General features: G+C 41.0%; 1 non-coding gene across 1 annotated transcript; it reads left to right on the top strand.

Annotated features, from left to right (window-relative positions):
* The first annotated feature begins 17,270 nt into the window (after nt 1–17,270).
* LOC133386429 (5S ribosomal RNA) lies at nt 17,271–17,389 on the top strand. The gene has a single exon (XR_009763169.1). It is a non-coding gene; the product is annotated as a 5S ribosomal RNA (ribosomal RNA).
* The last annotated feature ends 2,750 nt before the right edge of the window (nt 17,390–20,139 follow it).

The following is a 20,139-nucleotide window of genomic DNA, read 5'->3' as shown; positions in this document are numbered from 1 at the left end:
GCCTTTTAAGTAGAGACCTTATCCCATATGTCTGTGTTGGAATTGCTTCTCAAGATGTGTTTAAAGCTGTTTTTTTCAATGATGTTTTTAAGACATTTAATATGTTTTAAATTCTTTTGTTTTTAAGGTGTTTTAGAGTGCTTTTAGAGTTTTTGTCTGCTGCTCTGGACTCCTTCTGGGAGGAAGGGCAGGATATAAATGTATATTATTATTATCATTAATAATAATATTACTACTACTACTACTACTACTACTACTACTAGAAAACAAAAAATCTGGCAACTATATTTCTGTTGTTTCCTCATCAGTTCTGTTTCTGTCTACAAGTATCATACAGAGCACCTTCACTTGTTATTAAAAAGAAGAAATTATTTAATTATAAGGAAAACAGACATTTCAACCAATCTTTTAACAATTCCTGTCATAGCTGATTGGACCTTGATGAGAAAACAGAAAGAGGGGCACCACCAGCAAGGGGACTGAAACTCGAGAAACTTCCCCAAATTATCATCAAAACGAAAAGAGTTAGTAGCAGATATAGCCCAATATATTTCAGCATATCACTTTCACAGGGAGCAAAAAGACATTGTTTCGCCGGCACATGTCTATTCAGAAGTAATTGCTATTGGACTGAATTGGATTGTGTATTGGATGGCCACATTTATTGTAGTACTTCATTAGACCACATTACTCATTAAAACAAATGAGGCTTAAAATTTGGGGCTGAATTGTGTCCATTATTTTCACGATGTGACTTCAGTTTTTGTTTAATAGATGTCTCTGATTAAGGGTTAAATCCTCAGTCCAGCAGCTGCCTAGCATGGCTTAACAGAGTGGTGGGGCCACTGCTCTATCTGCAGCCCTTCATAGCATGCTGGCCGGAACTGAAGGCGGATGGCCACATAGATCATTATGCTAGCCTAGTTGCCATTACATGCTGACAGTAGGGATTCAATGGATCCTGGGCTGGCTCAACCCCACCCCACCTTTGGAGCACCCTGATCAGTGGGTAAAAAGGAGCTCCATAGTGGCTGGGTGATGCTGGTGTCCCCCGAAGGCAGAGGCTAGTAGAGGTTGAGTGGAAGGACAACTCCAATTATCCCCAGCTCAGCACAAAGGGGATTGCTGTTTAAGACTTCAGTGGAATGAATTGAAAATAGTACGGTAGGGCCCCACTCATACCGTGGGTTACGTTCCGGACCCCTGCTGAAAAGTGAAAATGGCTGAAAAGCGGAATCCATTGAATAGAATGGAGCACAATGCCTGAAAACTGCCGTAAAAGCGGAACAAGCGCTGTATGAGTGGGGCTTTCATCTAATTGTGTCTAATTGAGACTGCTGGATTAGCGAAGTGCTGTAAAGCGGGGCCCTACTGTATATAACCTTGGATCCAGCCTATGTAAGTTGCATTTACTTCCAACTAGGACTTGCTAGAATTCCACCTAATTCAGATTTGGTACCGAATTTTCCATTAATTTGCTTGTTCTTTATCATTACAGATCAGATTTTTATGTAGCAATTTTCCACAGCTATTTTCAAAAATGGATTTTTAAAAAAAAATCTGCCTCTAAAATATTGATATTAAGAACAATAATTTTATCAATATTTCCTTTCATTTATCAATATTTCCTTTCAAAATATCAATAGTTTCAAACTATTGATACTTCCTTTAAAATATTGATATTGATATCAATATTTTTTGCGAGAAAAAAACACAGAATGGTAAAAGCAGTGACTAGCAGACAAAGAATGAACTCGAATCAATACTAGCCTGTTAGGTCGACGGAACGCTATCAAATTGGCTCTGACTAACGGATCCCATCCCTTCTTCCAACCAAAATGAGCAGGGCTTATGTCATGACTAATGTCATGCTGAACCGTTGCCTGGCCTCGACAATGGACTGGATGAGAGTTAACAAACTGAAGCTCAATCCAGACAAGACTGAGATGCTGTTGGTGGACGGGTTCTCTGATCGGATGGTGGATATATACCCTGTCCTGGACGGGGTTACACTCCCCCTAAAGGACCGGGTTCGTAGTCTGGGAGTCTTTTTAGACTCTTCCCTCTCACTTGAGGCTCAAGTAGCCTCGGTGGTTAGGAATGCGTTTTACCAACTTCGGTTGGTAGCCCAGCTACGTCCCTATTTGAGTAAAGAGGACCTTACATCAGTGGTACATGCTCTGGTAACCTCACGTTTGGATTACTGTAATGCGCTTTACGTAGGGCTACCTTTGAAGACAGTTCGGAAGCTACAACTAGTGCAAAATGCAGCGGCCAGATTGCTGACAAGGACCAAGCGGTCCGAGCATATAACACCTGTTCTGGCCAGCTTGCACTGGTTGCCAATATGTTTCCGGGCTAGATTCAAAGTGTTGGTCTTAACCTATAAAGCCTTATACGGTGCGGGACCACGATACCTTGCGGAACGCCTCTTCCGATATGAACCGGCCCGTGCACTACGTTCTGCTACGAAGGCCCTCCTCCGGGTTCCAACTCACAGGGAGGCCTGGAGGGTGATGACAAGATCTAGGGCCTTCTCAGTGGTGGCCCCCGAACTATGGAACAGTCTCCCTGAGGAAGTACGCCTGGCGCCGACTCTGCTTTCCTTCCGGCGCCAGGTCAAAACCTTCCTATTCTCTGAAGCATTTTAAGTTACATTGATCTAATTTTAATAATGTTTATTGTATTGTTGATTGTATTTTAATATTATTTTGTTATTCATTGTATTTTTATACTATTTTATGTTCACCGCCCAGAGAGCTATCGCTAGTCGGGCGGTATATAAATTTAATAAATAAATAAATAAATAAATAAATAAATAATGTATTTCAATGAGAACTATGCCCATAGTTTCTGATGTAGATATTGACTTCAAGACGATGATAATAATGGGACCATAAATGGATACCTCTGGATCCACCAAGGGGCGACCATCGGAGCAACAGGGTAAGCTGTGAGCTCTGCTAACCCTGCAGCCTTTTCTTCAAAAAAAGCCTTGACACAAACTTCAAAGTTCCTCTTAAAAATATCTGATGGAACCAGGAATACCTCCTGCAGAGTTAGATCAACAGCAATACTCCTTATCTTGACAAAATAACCTCTCGCTGGACACTCCGTGAATCAAAGCAACCCGAAATCCTTAAAATGGCGGCGAAAGCATCAACATCATCAAACAGTGAGTTAATACAGCCCTTAATCCCTAATTCAGAGCAAGACCCAGCTACAAACCTCCTCTCTACGCAAATTGCCTCCTTACAAAGTTCACTATTTCAAAAATGGGACAATAGCTTTAAAATCTTAGATGAAAAAATCTCATCCCTGACAACCAAAATGGCCGATGTTGCTAAAACTACAGATGAGGCCTTAGATTTGGGCACTCAACACACAGAGGTGATCAAACACATTATTCTTAATCAAAAAGAAATATTAACCCGCGTCAATGACCAGGAAAATCGAAGCCGTCACCGGAATTTAAGAGTGCGTGGGATTAAGGAATGGACTGATAATAAAAATATTATTCAAGTTTTAATATCTTGGTGGTCAGCAACCATGCTGGAAGCAGGCATTATTGCATCAGACATAGAATGCGCACACAGAAGTTTGGGTCCTCGCCCAAAAAATAATGCCCCTCCTAGAGACATTATAATTGCATTTTATAATTTTGCAAAAAAAGAAGAACTGCTTAAAATTGCACGTACAGAAAATCAAATCAAATTAGAAGGCAACCCCGTCCTACTTCTACAGGACCTGAGCACTGCAACACTGCAAAAACGTAAAGCATTTTGCCCTGCTACAGAACTACTAAGAAAAGAAGGCATCAAATATTGGTGGGGCTTTCCATTTACACTAATAACAGAAATTGATGGTATTCATCACAAAGCATCAACTAAAAAAGACATGCTAACTTTGCTGGCACTACTCAACATCACCTCTCCATGGGACGAAGAAGAAACAGAATCAGATGAACTGTTCAACATGTTACTTGACTGTGACAACTGGAAATCCTTTCCTCATACTACGAGATGCAGAAGACGTCCAAGAGCGGACACAGTCAGCAACTCAATAACTACTCAAAGAGTGCTGAGATCCACTTCTACAAGAAAAAAATGAACATTCACGGATGGAACACTACAGGAATCAACATACAAACAGATTACTCAAGGACTAAATCACAAATTTCTAATACACACAAAGGGTAAGTTGGTGCAATTTATCACAGGCCAGGGTTGGCAGAAACATAAAGAGCTATTTAGTTAAAAGTTTTATCTAATTGCTACTATTCAAATTATATTATTTTATTCTTCTCAGAGGTAATAAACCTCAGAAATTCAACCGACTAATACAGGGCTGTCGATGACAACACCTGTAAGCAGAGTAATTTTACTCTGTCTTTCATTAGTCAAGTACGGGGGTTACATGTTGGGGGGGAAGTTATGTTTTATTTGGGGTTTTCAGAGCTACATATTCAATATAAGTAATAAAATATGGTTAAACACAGAAATGTTAAGATGGAAATGGTACAAAGATAAAGGATATCGGTATATACAGGTGATCAAAACAACCAATTCACTTATCTCTAATGGTTGAACTGAAAATATTAACTCTAAATGTGAGGGCTATGGGAGACCTAATCAAAAGACAGAGAGTTTCAGACTATATCAAAAGTCAACAACCCTCAATTATATTTCTTCAAGAAATATATAAATCAAAACCTAACTATCATCTTCTTCCACACAAATATTTTGGTAAGCAATTCTTAGCTATGGGAGGAAATCACTCAAGAGGAGTAGGAATTATCTTTGCTAAAACACTAGATTTTCAGGTTCAAAAACAACAAATAGATCCAGAGGGCAGATATATATTCCTTTCAGGACTACTACAAAATCGTAATTACACCCTAGCCTCAATTTACTCTCCTAAAACTAACCAGCTAAATTTTCTATCCAAAACACTTAAAAAACTTCAGAAATTTGCCTCAGGTGAGGTTCTTATAGGTGGGGATTTAAACATGAGCAGTGACCCTATACTAGACAAAAGCATACAACTACCAAAAACGCTTGCAAAAAAAGACATCTCCCAAGCAGTCTCTATTACAAAAACACGGATTAATAGATACATGGCGCCACATGAATACTAATATCAAAGATTACACATATCAATCACCCAGATTTAAAACTTTCTCGAGATTAGATTACATCCTAGTATCTTCAAAACTCCTCACTAATATCACCAAAGCAGAAATATACGCCAGATTAGTATCAGATCATGCTGCAGTAGGAGTAAATCTAAACATCTTAAAATACACTCCATACAACTCAATATGGAGATTTGATTCTTCCCTTACTACTGATCGATCAGTCACTAACACACTACAGGAAAAATTAAAAGAATACTTTGAGTTCAACTCTACCCCTGATATTACGTTGAATATTTTATGGGATGCAATGAAAGCAACATTGAGAGGCCACTGTATAAATGAAATGGCCAAAAAGAAACGCCACATTGACCCAATTAAAACCCAATTATTAAAAGAAGTGGACACACTAAAATTTCAACATAAACAAAATAATTTAGACACCACATTAGAAGAACTACAACAGAAAAAGAGAATTGGCAGCACTAGATTCTACGAAAATAGCTAAATCTCTCTGGTATACTAAACAAAAATACTATGAACGGGGAAATAAACATTCTAGATTACTAGCTCATGCCCTAAAATCACAATATACAACTACTACATACAACAATTTCACATCAAGAGAATATAACCACTGATATTAAAGAAATCAATAAATGCTTCAGGGGCTTTTACAATAAACTATATAGTACTACACCTATCAAAACAGAGGAACTTCAAAATTATCTTCTTGACTTTTCCCCACCCACTCCTTCAGATGCTCAAAAAACACTTCTAAACCAAGATATAACAACAGAAGAGGTTTCTACGGCAATCATGAACCTCAAACACAATAAGGCACCTGGACCAGATGGCTTTAATAGCACATTTTATAAAATCTTCAAAGACATATTAACCCCACATTTAACACAATTATTTAATTATATCTGGTCAGGTGGAATTATTCCAGAAACCTGGAAATCATCTCGTATAATAGTTATACACAAACCAAATAAAGACAAATCAAAAGTGGAATCCTACCGCCCAATAAATCTTCTTAACCAAGATCAAAAATTATTTACTTCTATATTAGCAAATAGAATTAATTCAATGATAACTGATCTTGTTCATGTAGATCAAACAGGATTCATTAAAGGATGAAACAGCATAGGAGACGGCTTGAGGGCAGAGGGAGACGAACTCCTGATGGATGCAGTTTTGCACTGGTACGTGCCTACACTAAGTTGTACTTAGTGGCAGTGTGGGCGGCAAAGAAACAATATTTTGCTGCCACTATTCAATCTTCTATCTGCTGGCCGGCGGAGCTTTTTAAGATTGTCTGAGGGCTGTTACATTCTGGCCCTAAGGACATGATAGATCCATCTGAAGCCCGTTGTAATGAATTTGCCAGGCACTTCCAGGACAAAATCTCTTGCATCCGTCAGGACTTGGACTCCAATGTTATAGCAGTGGATTTAAATGAGGTATCCGGAGCACAGTCTGGTCATGCTTTGTTGGATGGGTTTCAATTGGTGCAGCTTGAGGACGTTGACAAGGTGCTTGGACAGGTGTGTGCAACCACTTCTACATTGGATCCTTGCCCCTCTTGGCTGATAAAAGCTAGCAGGGTTGGAACTGCCAGCTGGGCCATTGAAGTAATTAATGCCTCATTGCGAGAGGGAGTGGTCCCTGGCTGCCTGAAGGAGGCAGTGGTGAGACCACTTCTGAAAAAATCTTCCTTGGACCCAGAAACTCTTAACAATTACAGGCCGGTTGCGAATGTTCCATTCTTGGGCAAGGTCCTAGAAAGAGTGGTTGCAGACCAGTTCCAGGCACTCTTGGATGAGACCGATTATCTAGATCCATTTCAATCGGGGTTCAGGCCCGGTTTTGGCACGGAGACGGCCTTGGTCGCCCTGTATGATGACCTTTGTCAGGAGAAAGACAGGGGGAGTGTAACCCTGTTGATTCTCCTTGATCTCTTAGCAGCTTTTGATACCATCGACCATGGTATCCTTCTGGGGAGACTCGCTGATCTGGGAGTTGGAGGTACTGCTTGGCAGTGGTTCTGCTTCTATTTGGCGGGTCGTCTCCAGAAGGTAGTGCTTGGGGAGTTTTGCTCGGCACCCTGGGTCCTCCAATATGGAGTCCCACAGGGGTCAGTATTATCCCCCATGCTTTTTAACATCTACATGAAGCCGCTGGGTGTGGTCATCAGGAGTTTTGGATTGCGTTGCCACCAGTATGCTGATGACACGCAGCTCTACTTCTCCTGTTCATCTTTCTCAGGTGAGGCTGTCAAGGTGCTGAACCGATGCCTGGCTGCGGTAATGGACTGGATGAGAGCGAATAAATTAAAGCTCAATCCAGATAAGACTGAGATGCTGTTGGTGGGTGGTTCTCCTGACCAGATGGGAGAGGTTCAACCTGTCCTGGACAGGGTTGCACTCCCCCTGAAGGAGCAGGTTCGTAGTTTGGGAGTTCTTTTAGAACCATCCCTGTCACTGGAGGCACAGGTAGCCTCGGTGGCACGGAGTGCTTTCTATCAACTTCGGTTGGTGGCCCAACTACGTCCCTATCTGGACAGGGAAAACCTTGCTTCAGTCGTCCATGCACTGGTAACCTCAAAATTGGACTACTGCAATGCACTCTACGTGGGGCTGCCTTTGAAGACGGTTCGGAAGCTGCAGCTCGTGCAAAACGCAGCGGCCAGATTGTTAACAGGAACTCGGAGATATGAACATATAACACCGATTCTGGCCCGCTTGCACTGGCTGCCCATACGCTTCCGGGCTCAATTCAAAGTGCTGGTTTTGACTTATAAAGCCTTACACGGCTTGGGACCACAATACCTGATGGAGCGCCTCTCCTGATATGAACCTACCCGTACACTACGTTCAACATCAAAGGTTCTCCTTCGGGGACCCACCCAGAGAGAAGCCCGGAAGGTGACAACAAGGAAACAGGCTTTCTCTGTGGTGGCCCCCAAATTATGGAACTCTCTCCCTGATGAGGTACGCCTGGCGCCAACATTGTTATCCTTTCGGCACCAGGTAAAAACCTTCTTGTTCTCCCAGGCATTTTAACATTTTAATATCTACTTTTAACACCTACATCTATCACTCACAATCTTAATATTTTAGTAATTTTAATATTAACATCTTAAACAGCTTAATATTTTAACTGATTTAATACGTTTTTATACTTAACATTTTAGGATTGTGTCTGTTGTTGTCTATGTGTTTAACTATGTTTAGTTATTTTGATATATTGTTTAAGTGTTTGATATATGTTTTTAATTGTATACTGGATGTTTTTATGCTGTGAACCGCCCAGAGAGCTTCGGCTATTGGGCGGTATAGAATTATAATAAATAAATAAATAAATAAATAAATAAGGAAGAATTATCTGATCCCATTAGAAGACTGCTTAACATCATATACCACGCCAAAACAAACAAAAAACCATTAGGTATTTTATCTTTAGATATATACAAAGCCTTTGATTGCTTAAACTGGAACTACCTAATTAAAGTACTAGATAAATATAAATTAGGAAATAGGATACTAAACATGATTAATCGATTATATGACATCACCACTGCAGTAATTCGAACTAATAATCTGGACTCTGACCCCATAATAATACAAAGAGGCATGAAACAAGGATGTCCTCTCTCCCCATTACTATTTGCTCTGGCTCTGGAACCTCTAGCCATGAAATTACGCTCACAAACTCAAATACAGGGTTATAAAATTAATATGACTGACGAAGAACATCTATTAAATTTATATGCCGATGACATGACATTAATGTTAGGGAACCCATCACAATCAGCCTCAACACTTAAACTGATAATTGAAACATTTACAGAAATATCTGGTCTTAAAACAAATTTCAACAAATCCTCTATAATGTTTTTTCATGTTGGTCCTCAAGACCAATTAATCACTCGCAAAACACTGGGAATTAATATATGTAACTCTGCTTTTAGATACCTGGGAGTTTTAATTCCCAAAAATACATCAAAACTGTTTTATATTAATTATTACCCTTTAATACGAAAAATGAAACTAGATCTCAATAAATGGAAAAAAACTCAATATAACCATACTAGGTCGAATAGCAACCATTCGCATGAAAATAATCCCCAGATTTCTTTATTTATTTCAAGTACTCCCTCTTCTTATTACACATACCACTATCCACAAATGGCAAACCATGATAAATAACTTCATCTTTCAAAATAAAAGACCAAGACTAGCAATGACATCCTTTTACACACACACAAACTCTGGAGGTTGGGGTCTTCCAAATCTATATTTATATTACACAGCATTTCAACTTCGCCAACTTAGCTTCATCATAATGAAATCAAAAAAATCTTGGATTAGATTAGAAGAAAATATGTTATCGAAAGGCAAGATCTGGAATCTACCCTTCTTACCAATCACCCGCACATGGATTAAAACTATTAATAATCCATATACAAAATCCACATTCTCCATCTGGAAACAATGGCAATTAAAATTATCCCCAATATACTCCCCTTTAACTCCCTTACCTGCTTACCCGACAGCAGGAGATGACTTCTTGAAAAAATATATAGAAATAGGAGAGGAACAAAATTATTTTAGATTGAGAGATTTTTTCCCACAAGGTAACCCAATCACTATTCAACAATTAAAAATTGATATCCCATCTTGGAACTTAGATTGGTTACATACATACCAATTACAAACTATTCTAAAGGACCCTCAAATTAAAACATACGCTACTAAAAATATCACACAATTTGAAAAAAATATTGCTAGAGAGTGGTCGCTTTGGTAAAGGAATAGTTTCTAACCTATATAAAATATTACTAGAAATTGATATGGGAAAACTGACAGGTCTGAAAAACCAATGGGAAAAAGATCTGGGACATCAACTAGAAACATCTGAATGGTCTTCAATCTTTCGTTCTAAACACAACAAAACAATTTCTGCAGCACATAAAGAAACTATGCTGAAAACAATTCATAGATGGTATTATACACCAGTACAACTCTCTCATATATCTTCATCAACATCCCCCTTATGTTGGAGAGGATGCAATCAGAAAGGAACATACTTCCACCTATGGTGGAACTGCCCACAGATCAAAAAATTTTGGACTTCAGTAAATACCGAACTTAACAACATTACGAAAGAAAAAATACACTTAACACCGGAACTATTTTTATTATCTTTATTCAAAGACGAAAACAAAACATTAAAATCAAAACATCTGCTATGTAAACTACTAATAGCAGCAAGACTAACAATATTACAATACTGGAAAAATCAAGATGGATTAAACTTGCAGATCTGGTTCAATAAAATCTGGACGATAGCTATACTGGATAAAATCACGCTGCATCTTCAATTTCTAAGAGGTGCTGCGAAACCAGAATTGTTCACGTCAGTATGGTGGAATTATATGGAATACACCTCACAACGAGACCTACATAACCAGCTTTCTTCATCTGCAAAATCTATCTGGTTCTCATAAACAAATAATGATACCTTTACAATTTTAAACCATCTCATGTTAATATTGTATTTAATTTTTATTCACTATAATAATCACCTGTATATCAATACTTACCAATATACTTTCCATAAATAACACATAAACCAATTCAAAACAGGAATTGGCTCTAAAGTGGGGGGAGGGGGGAGGGGGGAGGGGGGAGGGAATTAAAGTTAAGTTGATGTATTATTGTATCATTACATTATCCATGTTAAATTACTATGAAATCAATAAAAACAATCTTTAAATAAAAATAAATAAATGGATACCTCTTTCATAGATACATTTGCAATAATGAGAACTGTAATTAAAGGTTCCTGTATAAAAGTGCCTTTAAGAGTGCCTTCTATCAACTTCGGTTGGTGGCCCAGCTACGCCCTTATCTGGACAGGGATAATCTGGCTTCAACGGTCCATGCTCTGGTAACCTCCAAGTTAGATTACTACAATGTGCTCTACGTGGGGCTGCTTTAAAGACAGTTAGGAAACTGCAGCTTGTGCAAAATGCAGCGGCCAGATTGGTAACAGGGACCAGATGATTCGAACATATAAAACCAATTGTGGCCCTCTTGCATTGGCTGCCTGTATGTTTCTGAGCTTGATTCAAGGTGTTGGTTTTAACCTATAAAGCCTTATATGGCTTAGGACCACAATACTTGATGGAATACCTCCCCCAACACGAACCCACCCATACACTATGCTAAACATCCAAGGCCCTCCTCCGGGTGCCTCCTCCGAGGGAAGCTGGGAGTCTGGCAACAAGGGAGAGGACCTTCTCAGTGGTGGCCCCCGAATTATGGAATGATCTGTCTGACAAGGTGTGGCTGGCGCCAATACTGTTATCTTTTCAGTGCCAGGTCAAGACTTTCCTCTTCTTCCAGGCATTTTAGCATGTGTTTTTAAATTGCTTTTTAAAAATGTGTTTTTAAATTTGTATATTTGTTTTTAATGTTTTTAATTGTTGTAAACCACCCAGAGAGCTTTGGCTATGGGGCGGCATACAAATGCAATAAATAAATAAATAAATAAATAAATAAAAGGACAGCTCACAAACCCAGGCTTGTGATTGTTTTGATGAGCTTTTAGATTGTTTTTATTATTATGTATTGTGAGTTCTCCTTGTTGTAACCTACTTTGGGATTTATGTTAATGAAGAGCTGGCTAAAAGTAGTTCAAATGAAAAAAAAATGCTAAATAAGTATGAAAGATTCTAGTTATCTTGTGAATTGTATAGCCTGCTTTATCATTTCCCTATGCTTCAACAGCAAAATCTGTGATGTCACACATGCCATTGGTTAATTTATAAAAGGACGGATGTTTCTGTCCTAACTTCAGCAATATTGTACAAGTGCTTACTGTTGCAGGTTAAAGGCAGGGCAGTTTCATAGTTCCTTTCCTTGGCAGAGGCTAGACAATGAGAGATGGTTAATGCTTTCTAATGACCAAATTATCAGTCAAGTACAAAGGTAATCCATGGTGTTTGGGGTAAACAGGAAAGCATTATTAGATCATTATTAGACAACTGATACCTCATGTAAAAACAGATTGTCACAATTTTCAAAGTCCCACAGTCGCTAAAACTGCCACATAGCCTGAGGACTGCACTGCATTTGGGATGGTAAAATAGAGTGTGGCTCTCAGCTTTATGATACAGAACTGAGTCAATTCCAGTAGGAAGAAAGCCCGTCACGTCTCAGGTTTGTCACAGATTTCGCCTGAGGAACTAGCTGTTCATCATCCTTTAAATAATTGTGGTCACCAGCCTACCACTTCAAATACTTAATGCTTCTGTGACTGGCTGAGACAGCTAATTAGCTAAATGGCAGAATAAGTCCCTGGTTAATGAAAGGTAGCTGGTTGCTGCAGCATCTGTTGTGTTGCTACACTTAACTAAAAGTAAGGGGAGAGCCAGCCAACATGAAGTACTTTTAACTCCCATTGATTTCAATAGATTGATTTCATTGGGAGAGTTAAAATTTGCTTATGTTCTGTACTCTTCCACTGAAATCAATGTCTTGAAAATGCGTACATTTGGCTCATGCACTTAGATTGTTTTTGCTCACTCTAATTAGGTTCTTGCTTCCTCATTCACAGGATCATCTCCTGGTTTTGCTTTAAAATATACACACACACAAGTATGGATTTTCATGGATTCATTGCTCTATAGTAATAATGGCTGCAAAATGCCATATTGTTTAGTATTATGAAAACAAGACCCGCCCTTCCCCACTCCCCAACCCAGACAAAGGTGTTCCTGTCTCCTCCTGCAGGGATGTAAGGAAAAGAATTTTATGCTTCCACTTTCATGTTAGATCAACCACCATTGAGTGGGCTGGCTTCCCAAACCTTTCCCCCTCCACGGACCACTTGAAAATTGCAGAGGGTCTTGGCAGGCCTGTTAATGATAGTTCTGCCTGTTGTTGCAATTGTAATGTGCACTGCTAGATGCTGGATGAACTTTAATTATATTTTTATTGCTGCTTTCACTTCTTATATATTGCATTTTATTGTATTACAATCTGAATGCCACAGAATTCAAACTGTAATACTGTAAAATACAATATAAGAAATAAAAAAGCAATAAAATACAATTTAAAATCAATATGGATATTTAATACAGTAGATGTGCCGTCTCCAGACATCAACCACAAATCCACAAATGTGTCACGGATCACCTGAATAAAACTTGTGGACCATGGTGGTCCATGGACCACAGTTTGGGAATCTCTGCCGAGGAGAGGTGCTGCTGTTTACGGTTTCACTCACCCTGGAACAGGAGTCTTACAGTGCTGTTCAGGCCTCCTGGTGGGAGCAGTTTAAAGAAGGGGAAAAGGAAAATGAACACCTTCATTCTCACTCCACACACACTTTTGAGACCCTTTCTCTGCTGTCCTGCTATATAGTCATGAAGAGTGCAGGTTGGTACTGTCTCAAACGGAGACAGACAGGCTTGAGAAGGCCAGTTCCTTCTTTCCCTCTGACCTCCATTTTCTCCCCCACCTCACTCAACAGACACCCTAGCATTCTGTTAGGATTGGGATCCCTTGCTGCTTCCAGTTCCATTGCATTCTGTCGACATAGAAGACGCTTCTGTCCCATGTTAGTTTGTTTTCTGCTACCTTCTCCTTCTACGTCCATATTTATATTTCCTTTCTGAGAGGAAAAAAGCAGCTTTCTCTGCCTGCCCTGTGCTCACCCACCCAGTCCCCCCTTCACCTGTTTCTCCTCCTCACCTGAATCATATTGGATCCCCACCCCACTCCCAGCCAACATTAGCAGAGCAGCAGGCTGGTCAGTTTCACCTATGCTATGCTAGCTCCTTACCTGCCACCCTCCTCCTGACCCCGGCTGCCATTCTGATAGTGTGGAATAGGCTAGTGCCAAGTGATCTGCAGTGCCGAGGGAGCTGGGACTGCAAGCCGAGGAGAACCACTTGCCTGCCTGTCTCCCTGTATATTGTTTGTTTCCCACCAGCTGCAGGCTTCAGAGTGGGCTTTTTGTTAGCCTATGTTTGCGTGCGTGCTGTTGTTGCTGCCACCACCGAGCCTGCCATAGAAAAACCTGCAGTATTGGCTCAGCAAACACTTTAAACATGTCCTCCCCCAACACTGTCAATATCAATATCATTATATTCAACAAGGAAAAATCCAATGTCAGAAAAACTCACAGCACACAAGATCAGTCCGCATGATAACAAATGTGTAGACTATAGGGAAAATCCAGTGTCAATTTCAAAGTTAGCTAAATCCTCGCCCATCCCCAAATTCTGTGTCTCACTTGTCCTGTTCTCCCATTAAGATCTACAACTGAGGCCCTTCTTCGACTGTCATCACCTGCTCAAGTACTTGCATGAAAGAGAGAGGTTTCTTGGTGGTCTGACCTGTCTCTGGGATACCCTCCCCAGAGAGTCTCAACCGGCGCTGTTACAGTCTATTTGCCACCAGCTTAAGTTGCTTTTCATTGAATTTTGTCTCAGTGGTTCCCATCCACACTAGTGGGCAGTGCTTGATGGGATGAATTTGCGTTGTGTGTTGTTGTCCCTTCCTTCCATTGAATACTTTCCAGAAACCTGAGATCCATTTTGAGCATGTGACAAAGTATTTGTTTACCTGCAAGTGTGATCAATTTTTTATGATTTTTGAGATAAAAGTTTTCGAATATCCCAGACTTGCACCAAAAAATGGGTTAAAAATAAATAAACAAAGGTATCTGTTACGCCTGGCCCCAGCAACAGCCCACCAAGGAGGGCTTCTTCAACCGCCAACAGAAGTAAAGGGTATGGTGATAGATGGCACTCAGCACACACACATGAAAGAAATGCGCCCACACAATGCACTTCAGTACAACCACAGTTGGGTAGATGTGGTTTTATGCTGGATTTTCCCCCTTTCCACATTAGCCATGCATTGGGAAAATCCAAATTAAAAAGAAAGTGTGGGCTGCCACTTGGATGAGGAGAATGTCATGTGAATGACTCAAAAAAATGTGCATACATGGAATGCACTGAATCCACTTAAATTGCCATGTCACGGTGAGCATTGCTATGAGTGAGTGGCAGCATGTCCTTTGCTGCCTGTCAACAAACGGGACTAGCTATGACAGGACATCTTGTCTTTGGCATTTAGTGTGAACGTAACAGGGCCGGCACCAGCCTGCCGCAGGCCCCCACCACCCCCTGTGTGTGCACACACATACTTAAATATGCCTGGTTGTGCCACCACACATCCCTGCCATCACCCAAGATGACAGCAGGGGCATGTTGACGCCCCCACTGCCATCTTGGGTTATGGCAGGCATGTGTGCTAATGTGCAAGGTGAAGCGACAGGGCATATTCAAGCACCCACTGGTTGTGTGGGCAGGCAAGGGTGATGTCAGCTGGGAGAGCAGAACTCCTGCTCTACAATCCATGCTACCATCTGGTTGCAGCCTGTGACCCGATGCTGGCAGGGATTGTTGAACAGGAGCTCCACCCTCCCAGCCGCAGGGCCCTTGGCCAGTACCCAACCTGGCCACCCACTGGTGTGGGCCTGGAAGCTGGAAGTTCCATCTTGTGACAATGGGGTAAGTTACTTGAATAGTTCTTATCTTTATAGGTTCAACTGACATTAACATTCTATCAATCCTGGAATACCACAGGTCTTGACAGGCCATTAACAAAACAATACCCAATGTATTTTTCTTTTGATTTACAAACTGATATACTCCTGATGATGATCATGATCATCATCATCATCGTTGTTATTATCATGCCCCAGAGGGTCTCTGAGTATGCAGAAACCACTCTCTTATTTTGGGTGGTCTGATTTTGCTTCCAAACTGACAGGCACTTGACCATCTGAGTATATTATTAGAGCACAAGGTGTCTTACATAACAATACAAAGGGGCCCATATTAGCCGGCCAGATGATCTAATTTAGCCCCCAAGGCCATTTCCCACAAACCCTGTCCATCTGTCAATCAGCTGATGTCACATTTAACAGTGAACGCAACAGAATTTAACGCTTGCTCATCAGCTGAAGAGGTTTGCCACCCCTGCAATACAGCTCTTGATTGGGTCTCAGTTAATATAAAGATTGCTACGGCTTTCATAAGTGCACTTAACCAGTTAGCGGATCTATTTGCTTCCATTTTATGAACAGGCTTGGTTGCTAAAAAGCAGGTCAGATGCAAACAGTAAACAAGGAAAACACTTTGGGACAGGAAATGCCTGTGTTGTTTTTTGCTTTTACATGCACCTAATGATCCCTCTTTGGTAAGATTACTATGTTCAAACTGAGCATCATCAGTAAAAATGTATGTTGAAGGCAACAGTTACTAGCCTTAATAAATGTTATTTCAGTGCTCCAAGATCTATACTTCTGAGTCTCAACTACTGTTTATCCTGCTATATTGTACAATTGCACTGATTTTTTTTAAAATGATCTGTTCTAGTTTACTTTGCAAGCCATGAGGGAGCACAATAAAAAGGTAAAGGTGTCCCCGCACTTATAGTGCAAGTCGTTTCCGACTCTTAGGGTGACATCTTGTGACGTTTACTAGGCAGACCGTATATATGGGGTGGGATTGCCAGTTCTTTCCCTGGCCTTTCTTTACCCCCCCAGCATATGCCAGGTACTCATTTTACCGACCACGGATGGATGGAAATCTGAGTGGACCTCGACCCCTTTTACCGGAGATTCGACTTCCTCCTTCTGTTGGAATCGAACTCTGGCTGTGAGCAGAGCTTCGGCTGCGTTACCGCCGCTTACCTCTCTGAGCCACAATAAACACCACATTTTGCGTAAACAAAAGAGTTCATTAATTTTTCTATAACAGGTTGCAGACAAACTGTTAAAAAGCTGCAAAGGGACACAACTGAACAGCTCTGCAAATGCAAGGCCTCCACAGTTAACTAACCACCCCCATGCTATATTTGTTTTAACTGAGACATATTTTTAAGGAAAGTAATAGTTTATAAACACACAAAAATTACAGTGTTTCAGGAAACCTCTGAAACTAAGGAGTCATGTAATGATTTTACAGACACCCCCCCCATAAATTCCAAAAGCATAGTCCTTGCTTTTCAGATCAAATATTTTTAGAGTGGCTTACTAGTTAGAAGCCTACGGCCATACTACCCTGAACATGCCTGGTCTCGTCTGATCTCGGAAGCTAAGCAGGGTCAGGCCTGGTGAGTACTTGGATGGGAGACCGCCTGGGAATACCAGGTGCTGTAGGCTTAGAGGAAGGCAATGGTAAACCGCCTCTGAATACCTCTTACCATGAAAACCCTATGAATATATCCAAAAGATTCATAGGGTTGCCATAAGTTGTAATCGACTTGAAGGCATATAAAAACAACAGCAAGTGCTAGATAGAAGCACAACAGCAATAGTAAAGTCAGTACAACATTAATGACAACCAGCAGTACCACAACAATAAAAAAATATATCAAGATCTAAAGGTATGGGAAATAAAGACATGGTCAACGAGGTGCCCAAAAGACATAAAACGTAGGACCAGGTGACTGGCCACAGGGAGAGTGTGCTACAATCAGAGTATCACCATCAAACTGTCTCTGTCTTCTCCCTAGTCACCATACACCTCACCTCCAAAGCACCTCTATGGACAATAATTGCACTCAGGCAAAGTCATTCGATGGGAGATGAGCCATTTAGGGATTTAAAGGTATGAACCAGCATTCTGAATTCTGCTGAGAAACAGATCAGGAACCAATGCAGTTGTTTCAATAGATGTATTCCATATGCCTAGACACAGTAAACAAGGCACTGTATTTTGTACTCACTGAAGTTTCTGAGCAATTTTCAAAGGCAGCTCCTTGTACAATTTGGTGATGTAAACAAGATTTTAACCATTTGGTGATGTACACAAGATTTTAACAATCTTTAACAAGATTTTAACAATTTTAGCAGAGTGGATAGCTCTGGTCAGGCTATCTTTGTCTAAAAGGGACTGCAATTAGTTCACTAGCTATAGCTGTCAAAAGGTGCTTTGTACTATGATATCTTTTTTAGCCTCCCCAAACCAGTTCAGCACCTCCTGTCTCACTCGCACTGTGTGTTATCCGCATATTGAGGACACCTCACCCCAATTCTCTGGGTGACATCATTTAACTGTTTCATATACATATTAAACAGCATGGAAGGCAAGACAAAGCCCTGCAGCACACCATAGCATAACAATCATGAGGCAAAGCAACCAACATGATGTAATGGCCAGTCAGATAGTGGAGACACAATGCCTCAATCCACAGCTCAAAGAGTTAGACTGGTCCAGAAGGATACCATGGAAAACAAGCAAGATAGGTCAGGATTCCTGTTCTTCTCCTTGGATAAGCAATTTATCAGGGCAATCAAGGCCATTTCAATACCATACTCAGGCCTGAAACCAGACTGAAATGTATCAAGACAAATCAGTGTTGTCTGAGAGTGTTTGGAGTTGCAGGCATCCACCTGCTTAAGTATCTTGCCCCCGAACGGTATGTTTGAAAATGGCCAATAGTTAACAAAGTCCTTAGAGTCCCAAAGGTGCTTCTTTACGACTGGTCCTCTGAAGGAGGCACTGATCACCTCCTGGACTCAGCTAGAAGGTATAAGTCAGGAGGGGCAAGCAATCAGGGCAGATGGTAAGGTACATTCCTCTAAGCTCCTTGTCCAGATCCTTGAACTACAACTGAAATAAATTTAATAAAATTTGACTAGATGATGCTCTGGACACATCCCACATACTGGGTGGCACCCAAGTCACTATAAGTAAAAGTGCTTAACAAACAAGCAATAGTGTGCCTACAAACATTAAACATTCCCTTTGGCGCCAATCTGAATAGCAGAAGCTTCAGTCCCTTACGGAAACCTCGGCCGCCATCTTTATTGATGGCAACCCTGCGCGAACAGCAGAGAAAGGTAGGTGAAGCGCTGGGGATGGCGGGGGATGGTGGGCAGTTCGGAAGCTCATCTTGCGATCCACGGGATCGTGGAAGGGGAGTGGAAGGCCCCCCAGGGGCTCCTAGAACTGCGGGGCCCTTGGGCCAGTGCCCAACCTGGCCGCCCTTTGGAACCGGCCCTGACCAAGGCATCAACAGAATGCAATCTATGCCAACTACCTGAGTATTCTTAGTACACTAAAGGTAAAGGTGTCCCCACACTTATAGTGCGAGTCGTTTCCAACTCTTAGGGTGATGTCTTGCGACGTTTACTAGGCAGACCGTATATATGGGGTGGGATTGCCAGTTCCTTCCCCAGTCTTTCTTTACCCCCCAGCATATGCCGGGTACTCATTTTACCGACCATGGATGGATGGAAGGCTGAGTGGACCTCGACCCCTTTTACCGGAGATTCGACTTCCTCCTTCCATTGGAATCGAACTCCAGCCGTGAGCAGAGCTTCGGCTGCGTTACCGCTGCTTGTGGGCCACCACCCCTGCAATGGGAAGCAGCTGCTATAAGACTGAACGGCACCAGGAAGTTTTCTGATTATGACAAAGGAATAAAAAAGAACCCCCACATGCAGATCACTGTCCTTCTGCCCCAGGTCCAAAATGTGGCCTTCCACATATAAAGTAAGCATTTACCACAAGTTCTAATTTGACAGAATTTTGGCTTCAGATTTGTACTAGATTAATGGACATTTGACAGTTCCTTTCCGTGTTGTCTGTTGTTTCACATATAAATCTCTTTAAAATCTTGCTGAGTATCTGTTGCTAGTGGTGACTAATTTAATTTTGAAATAGTTGGCCTGCCCTGAATACTCTAATTCTATACATTTACTTTAGCTGCTGCTGCTAAGCAACTTGTAAAGTAATGGAAACAATGCCTTGTACTCTGGAACCCGCAGTGTGATACTACACATGATCACGCAGACGTTCCAAGAAGTTCAATGCGGTTGGTTTTTAAGGATACTGAAAACCTCATACCCCACTCACCTTGAAAACTAATTGGGCTTCCAGTGTTTTTGTCAAATGGCCAAATGTT

The sequence above is a fragment of the Rhineura floridana genome, chromosome 5 (assembly GCF_030035675.1).
Source record: "Rhineura floridana isolate rRhiFlo1 chromosome 5, rRhiFlo1.hap2, whole genome shotgun sequence".
In the NCBI taxonomy this organism is placed as follows: domain Eukaryota; kingdom Metazoa; phylum Chordata; class Lepidosauria; order Squamata; family Rhineuridae; genus Rhineura; species Rhineura floridana.
Note: the sequence above shows the minus strand (reverse complement) of the source record. Positions and strands in the feature narration are given on the sequence as shown.